This window comes from Magallana gigas, chromosome 10 (assembly GCF_963853765.1).
Source record: "Magallana gigas chromosome 10, xbMagGiga1.1, whole genome shotgun sequence".
NCBI lineage: Eukaryota > Metazoa > Mollusca > Bivalvia > Ostreida > Ostreidae > Magallana > Magallana gigas.
The window spans coordinates 28,129,265-28,138,541 of record NC_088862.1 but is presented as its reverse complement, the minus strand read 5'-3'; positions in this window follow the sequence as shown (position 1 = coordinate 28,138,541).

Genomic DNA, 9,277 nt, shown 5'->3' with positions numbered 1-9,277 from the left:
TTTCCTAATAATCATGCGTGGTTTGCAAGTTTTTCGACTGAAATATTATTTTAAATATTGACCTTCAAAAACAAATATTTTGTCACAAATACAAAATGAAGCAGTCATCCTCTAAAGTTGGTTTACAAAATTAAGTTTTACAAATTTTTTACAATTCATTTTTAAAATTAAAAAAAATCAGTGTGAATAAGATAACACACATAGATAAAGAATATGATTTCAATATTATTATATGATTGTCAAGAATCATAAGTCTTGTATCTTTTTTAACACAAAATATATTATTTTCCTAAAAGTTGAAAAAGAAATATAAAAATCAGAAGGACACGCCGTTTAGTTTTGTTAAAAAGGGATGAAAAGACTTTTGCAGATGATTTGCCCCCCCCCCCTCCCAACATAAATCGCTAAAATCACGCAGAATAAACAATGTCATAAAGTAATCTGTAAGGTGTAGGAAAGATGAATAAAATATGAATGAATAACATAGCTTTCTCATTTATTCACCTTTACAGACATTTGATTTAGAATTTAGTTGCCTGAATGGCAGACTTTTATCATGTGAATATGCTAGTATTTGTTTGACGTTTTTCTAGCATTCGTGTGTAAAAATACACTATATATAACATAACAGACACTGATGTTAGTCCAATTACTGCAAACATTAGACTGTGAATCCTACTTGAGTTCTTATTATAGCATGAAGAAGTGTGGTATTCCGTTGTATTGATCGTAACACTGGAAGTACCTATAAAATATCACAAATAAAATAAATAAATAAACAAATATAAACGATAGACAAGGTTGTTTTAATTTATAAAAAAAAGATTTGCTTTCGATACCTTAACAAAGATTTTATAAAAATAATTAGATATGTAATGGATAATTCCAGACCAAAAACGTCTGTTTTTGTTGTAAATATTGTTAGAGACACGTACGTATAAAGAATCATAAACATGTAAATGTAGACTATAATTACTACAAATATCATTAATAGATGTACTTATCCACTAGATATGTCATATATGAAATATAACACAAAATATATAATATAAACATCAATTTTATAAAAGGCATCTTTGATATAATGCTAATTAATAATTAATGTTGTCATATCTGATGCACATACAATGTGAAACTCTTTAGCGTTATTGAATATTTATTGTTATTATTTGGGGAATAGAAACCAGCATCTCTTTCTTCTCACCTAATTATTTGTTGTTATAAAATGGACTAAAGACGCCTTCCTGTTTTACTCGGAGGTAAAACAGTGTAAGGACCAAACCACAAATCATCATCGCTGACAAAACGTAGTACTTAAGAATAATCGATAAATTCGATTTAATGTAATTAGAGGCAGTATGTTCCAGAAAATTTACTTATACATACCTTTGCTTTGAAACACCTTTGCAAAAATATTTCGCTAACTGACAGACTATATACGTAGAGTGTGACAGCGTTATTGTACCTTGGATTTCTTGTCAGAAAAGCCCGATAATTCATGTAAGAAAACAATGTGCGTAATAATTCAAATACAGCTAAGAAAGTACTTGCCATGCGAAACATGTCAATTTTAAAATAAATAATAATCAATAAAATCAACTCCCGTCCGTATTCCAGTTCTTTGCATTCCAATCAAATCGCATAATAAAAGAGTATACTGTTTATAAGTTTAAAAAAAACCCATTCACTGTGGGGTCTCTGTATCACAAAAAAACCTGACGGAACGTGGTTCGACAAATTTGTGCACGGTGCTTACGAGACAAAAGCGGTATTATAATCTCTAAAACGGTGGCGCAACAAAACAATTCGGATTACATCTGAACATAACACCGGATATCGGAAAAATTCATAAGCAGATGTTATTGGAAACTTAAACCATATAATTGTGAATATTTAAAAATATAATAAGATGTCGTATTTCGAACTTAGCATTTCTCTAGTAGGTCTGTACACAGATATAGAATAATTAACAGAACAGAAGTTGCTGCTAGTACGATGATTGAGTATACAGCACCATTTATTTTGAATGGTTCCTCTTCTTTTTTGCTCATAACCGTCACAAATTCATCTAAATATTCAGTGGTGGTTACATTTGCTGTAAAAAAAAGTGTTTGATATGATTTTAAGTATAATAATAGCATTTCTGTTATAAAATGATTAAAATAATGTAATTACATACATGGGAATAGAGAGACAGATACAACTATTTTATTTGATTCCTCTTTGCTGGGTTTTTATACTATACTTGCTTTTAAAGAAAATATATCTTAATTCAGACAAATTAACCAGTATGAAATTTTGCTGTCAAGGAAAACGATCTGCTCACATTTGAATGTATTAACTTTTGCAAGAGTTTTCAAATGCATTGATTAACTAAATAATTTTCAGATTTGATAAAGTGCAGTACTGACCAGACCCAACCTAACACAAGAACAGACCCCAACTAAACCCCAAGTTTACTTCTGGGGTTTACTTGGGGTTTAATCTGGGTCTTGGAGTTTCGTTTGGGTTTGTGCGGGATCTAATTTTGGGGTCGACTGTGTACGCACTGAAGTGTGAATCAGACCCGTCTTTTATCTTATCATCTTACTGCCTGTAATTCCTGTCCTTGTATATTTCAAATACACGTGTAGTGTCTGCTTTAAAACTACTTCCGATCAGTGCTTTAGCTAAAATAAACGATTTTTAAATTGCTTTATGATATCGATTTTGTACTTGCTAACTTTGTGTACATTTTTTAGTTGTTGATCAAAAAAGAAGCTACAATGGGATAATGCAGTAAGCTTTACGGACTTGCAAGTAGTTATGGCTACAACAATATATTTTTTGTATATGTACAGTCGGTTCAAGCATATATTTTACAACATACACCATAGCATAGCATAGCATTGAAATCTCATAGCATAGCATTGGAATCTCATACCATAGCATACAATCTCATAGAATCGCATTCGTCATATCATACCATAGCATACCATAGCATAGCATACAACATTCTTTTAACTCGGTTTTAAATGTTTTTATTTTAAAAAATTAATGTTTACATAATAGATTTGTGGTAAACTTTGGCTTCTTATTATTTTACTTCGAAATGTGTGGAACTCTTCTGTGTATGGAGGCGTTTTTGTTCAAATCTCATAGCATACCATAGCATAGCATAGCATACCATATCATTCAGCCCTTCATTTCAATTTCTCATTGCATAGCATACAAATCTCATAGCATAGCATACAAATCTCATAGCATATAATTAAAGTCGCATACCATAGCATAGCATAAATTTGGAAAAGATATGCATGAAATGACTGTATCAAAAAATCTGTCCGTCTGTATTAAATGCTGACAAACAATTATGATACCAAGTTTCTTTTTTCTTTTTGTCATTGAGTGAAATCAATGGTTTAAAAGTAGATGAACTTATGAAAAGGTAAATCATTTCTTTTGTGTTCCATGCGTTCTATGAAGGTATTAATCAATGCAGAAAAACATACACATCCCGCTGAAAAGATTGTATTCTGCACAGCTCGATACCCTCTAAACTTTAATAGAACAGATATACACATGCAATTAAAATATCCTTGGTTTGATGAGGTATATGTTGATATATGTAAAATTAAAAGATGTGAATACAGTAGGAAATAAAAAAAATACAATACCTTCTTCAGACTTTACACAACCGTAGACATGGTGACAGTTGATTGCAGAACAGTTACAGTTTAACATACAGTTTACTCCATACCATGGAAAGAGGCACTTAGAGCTACAGTTACTTCCATTGTATCCCTCATCACACGCTAGTAAAAAAGATTAAAATGTTTAAGAAAAATAAAAGTATAAAAAAAATATAAATAAAATTATGTTTTTATCTCTAAATGTAAAATTAAAGCAAATAGTAAAGGCAGCAGAATAAATGTAATTGTACTTACGTAAACAATTCCCATGTACATCATTCCATTTGAATCCAATACAACATTTTTTACCATTTTCTCTTAAATATTAAACTTGAATGTTAGACAAATGTTGATGCCCCCCCCCCCAAATTGCTAAGTTTCAAGCAGTCAACATAAAATATCTTACCCTGGACACAGATCAGATTGAATTAGAAATATTTGATTTAGCAAAACAAAGCAAAACTTTTGTGTTGCCATTGTTTTGCCGAAGAAAAATTTGAAAAAAAAACTTTTACTTGTTTAAAATGAAAACTGGAATCTTTTATGTTTATAGTATAAAACCCAATCCTCATTTCCCTTATACTTGTATAACTTTGTGATTTTATAAACATCTCGAGGGGAAAAAGAGCAAATTAGTTGTAACATTCCAAAATGGTACTATTGGTATTTTAGTTTGTTTATGTACTTTTATTCATATCAATAAGTATTGTATTTCCTCGTTTGAAATCTTTTAAATTTCCTCTTGTATATTACATTACACATTTAACTTATAAATTTAGATAAACTTTTACTTCCTGTAGTTTCATCGTTATATCAATATGCAATCAATTTTTGGTTTCGTGTCTCCATACTTTTAAGTTTCTTACACAACAACAAATAGATTTTATAGATTTCCTGTAAATAAGTTCTATTTTGCCATAACAAATTTAATATCAGATAGCACATAGTCCTATGTACATGCACTTACCCATTGTCTGTTGCTCATAAGAAGCATTCTTTTTTTAAAAATAAATTGTCAATATGATAGATACAATTCGCAATGAGCATAACAGAGCTTTCTAAAAAGATATACGAGTATTAAAAAATTTACCCTTGTGTGATAAATACTGAAATTTTAGAGTACATTACACAAGTAAACACACGTTTGACAAATTAACACCCTTTATTTCATTCCATAACTTAAATATATGTCATATAAGAAATTATGCTTCACTCTACAATATTTGAAATACATTTTGTTTGGTAGTTACATGTAATATGATCTTATGTTTTAGGAAAAGCTATAACAAATCTTATTTCACTTTATCATTTTTTACAGGATTGACTTTGGTCGTTTGATAAATGAATGATAGCCAAACTGTCTTGAAAGGTGACTGAATGGCACAGCTTAGTTATGCAGACAATCTGAAGTAACTTTTAGTGGACTTTCACCTGATTATTAATGTCAGTGCTGTATCCTTTTTGAATTTGTGATATTTTGATATTCCTTCTAAAATACTTTAACTCTGATGTAATCACTAACATATTATGTGAAAACAAAAGTGATCTTAAAAAATGAATTGTCCTACATATGTGAATGTCGACTATTGTCCCAAGGTATACCAAATCTATGCTTTGATTTTTGTCTCTTTATTATACTTTAAAAGACAGATTAATAACAATTGAGTTAAGACTTGACGATAAAGATACATGTACCAATGCAATCACTGCAGATACCCCTCAGTCATCATCGCGGTCAATTGTCGCTTATCAAATAGCTGTGTGTAAAAAAATCAACTAATATTATGATGAGCACAGCAACAATTACAATCAGTGAAAACAAAAGAATGATTGTTGGCAGATGGTACACATTTTACAAAAAAGGTTGTAGTGTTGTAAATAAATTCGTTGTGATTTGATGATAAATCAATTGTAACATCTATTACACCTGAAAAATTTATTACTAAGCTTAGTAATTTTCTTTAAAACAATAAGTGTGGTGTGATATGTTTGTAATTATGCACAGCATGACTATTTTCACTTCTTTCTGCTACATCTCGTTGGTACCGTTTCCTTACTATTTTGTCTCGACAGTTAGGTTAACAATTCTGTATATACTTTTCCTGATTAAATATCTTATCAATAATCAAGTAAAACACATAGAATGAACACAGTTTAGATATCAGTTTATTATAAAAATCAAAATGATATAATAATTATTTTTACATTCGACTTTTTTTAATTCTAAAAATATGACATGTAATAAGTTGTTTACAATTAATAGGTTTCTTCAAATTCAAAAATTTAAACATGGAATCTGATATTAGGAATGTTAATCTTAATGAGCATCATACAAACATTATCAAGCTTTACATTGCAATACAGAATAATAGAAATGGAACAAAATCTTTTTTTGTCACTCCGTAGTATTTGTGTCACTTAAAATGATCAGAGAGAGATTATCTTAAGTTGGAATAAAAATAAGTTGAAAAATATTGATACATAAAAGTTGTAAGCATTGGTACATCATTTACAATGTAGCACCATCTTAAATAAAATAAAAAGCAAAACATCCAGGTATCAAACTGTGCTAGTAAAATTTTTACGCTTCTCTAGTTGACAAGTGTATATATAAGTAAGTGTTATCAAAACAGCCGCCACTGAAAGTCCGATCGTTGCATACATTAAACGCTTAGATTGATAATGAGCCGTGTCCTTGGATGTGAGTACAGTCTGCATTATCATTGTTCTGTCTTTAAATAGAGTATTTGGTTTCTCTGAAAATAAATTATATTACGCTATAAATTCAGTATGAAATATATTAATTATTGAAGTTAAAAATAATCTTTTTGATTTGATTATTTTAATAAAAAAAATACATTAATATGTATATTTTTGTTCCAAAACATGCTTGGTTTGTGTGTATATCTAATGAACATTTATTAATGATGTGTGTTTTTGGGATGTAAACGTACTAGAAACAACATGTCCAAATTCCGAGTTGATATTTGTATGATTAATATTTTTTAAAAATGCATTTTTCATTTAATTATGGCATATACGAGGGTTGTCCCAAAATAATGTAGACAGGACACATAATTTATAATCTGTTCACTGCACTTTCATTAGACTTCTATGTTTTCTCCAATGACCCTTTGGCAAACAATGCTGAAAAGTTCAAATCTGTACTTTATTTCTTTCTCGAGAAAATGAATAATTAGTAACATCAAGTTTTGTCAGGCGGCGCAATGTGCGACGTCGAAAATTTCCAGTTTTACGTTGTTGCTAAACCCTCCACATCGTTTACAATAACATTTACGTTTTATTTCCGAAAATGTCTTAGATTATATATTATCTTTGAACATGTACCCTGCGTGCACATTCAATAAATATTTCTAGTTTTTTTTTTTTTTTTTTTTTAAACATTTTCTAAGTACAAAGGATCTGTCGGCTCCAAACTTGCCCTGTATTACTTGTTGTCTGACGTCCGTCTTACCGAAATGTGTCGTTTAACATTTTGACGTCCATTGATATCGTTCGGGGTTTCTTTTTTCCACTTATTGTCTCATACTTGTTCAAATATTTTTAATGTTGTTTAACTACTTATTCACAAAACGCATATCTCATCGATTTTGTTAATTTCATTTAATTCCAAAACCGCTCAGGATTATTTTCATGGTCTTTACAAAATTGCATCAGTTACTGCTGCGCCGCCTTAAACGCTGACAACGTCATTTTATTACCAGATAACTTTTCAACTTGTCACAAAACGCGCTTTAAATAATTTAAAAGTTTTGTTATAGCCAAAACATTTTCTGAGTAAATAATAGAACTATTATAAAATATCAGTGTATGTTTTATTTGAATTTTTTTCATTCGAAAAGAACTTTTCCGCCCAATTTTCAATTCATTAAGTTGATTTTAACTTTTTGTTTTTGACATTGCGCCGCTTGTCGAATTTCTGATATAACATGCTTTCATTTAACTAATTTAATCTCAAGCAATATTCGATTTTAAAACATTATTTTAATGCAACTTTCTTGAAACCTTTGTGGCACAAATTTCATCTTCCTTTGTCTTCGATTAACTGAATAACGCCAATTGTCTACGCTATTTTGGGACAACCCTCGTAATGCAATATTACCATTACATACATACAGTCGGTTCAAGCATATCTTTTACAACATACACCATAGCATAGCATTGAAATCTCATAGCATAGCTTTGAAATCTCATAGCATAGCATTGTTATCTCATACCATAGCATATAATCTCATAGAATCGCATTCGTCATATCATACCATAGCATAGCATACAGCATTCTCTTAACTCGGTGTTAAATATTTTCATTTGAAAAAAAAAATTCCATAATAGATTTGTGGTAAACTTTGGCTTCTTATTATTTTACTTCGAAATGTGTGGAACTCCTCTGTGTATGGAGGCGTTTTTGTTCAAATCTCATAGCATACCATAGCATAGCATAGCACACCATATCATTAAGCCCTTCATTTCAATTTCTCATAGCATAGCATACAAATCTCATAGCATAGCAAACACATCTCATAGCATATCATTAAAATCGCATACCATAGCATAGCATCAATTTGTAAAAGATATGCATGAAATGACTTTATAAGCACACTCCTGTCTCATGTAAACATACTTTAGAAACAACATGCTTGATGTATTTATAAATGCGTATCTTGTTCGAGGTCATTTCTGTTTTGTTAACAAGTTGAATTTAATAATTTTTTTTAAAGCTGTTTGGCCTTTTTTAATCTTCACATGCCATCATTGTACAACTACGAGTCATATCATAAGAATGGCATGTAGCGTATAGTGATTATAGGTTTGGACTCATTTTTGATGTCCACTAATTTTTGTTTTGATCTATTTACATGTGTCATATTTTGATTTATGAGGCTGAGTTTTTAAAAGCTCCTATATAAATGGAACGATATTCCAAAGAGTTGATAAACAAATATCTGTGGAAGAGGTACAATAAAAATTATAATAGAAAATATGTCAAAAGATAATTTCAATCAAACATTATCATTTTATCTCTGGGAAAAATTCACAGAAACATATATATTGTGGTTTCATCAATATTTGTTGAATTCAAATTTTAGTGGATTTCGTTGTTAAGTTGATCCACACAATAACAAGTTCTTGAAGTGCATTTTCTATTAACATTTGTGTATTGATTGGGTCATTGGCCACGAATTGACTTATCATTGAATTGGTGATTTTCAATTTATCCACGAAAACTGATACCCTTGATTATTAATGAAACCACAGTAGGCCTGCTGAAAGGTGTTTTCAAGTAACTGTTAATACCGCACCTTATGTCTACAATAAAGAAATATTGCAGTATTTTGACGATAATAGTCCTTTGTAGTTATTCAACTAGAATACATGTATTAGAAAACAACTAAAACAAAAGTATACCTCCAAAAATTAATTTAAACAAACATTAAATTAAATAATGGTCACATTTTATCTTACCATTAAAGCTGTGTTCATAATCATTAAATTCTTCTTTTTTTTTTTTTTATTTATGTTTTTTATTCATGACTTTCACAGCTTTCTTACATAATACATTTCTTTTGGAATCTCAACATTTTTTT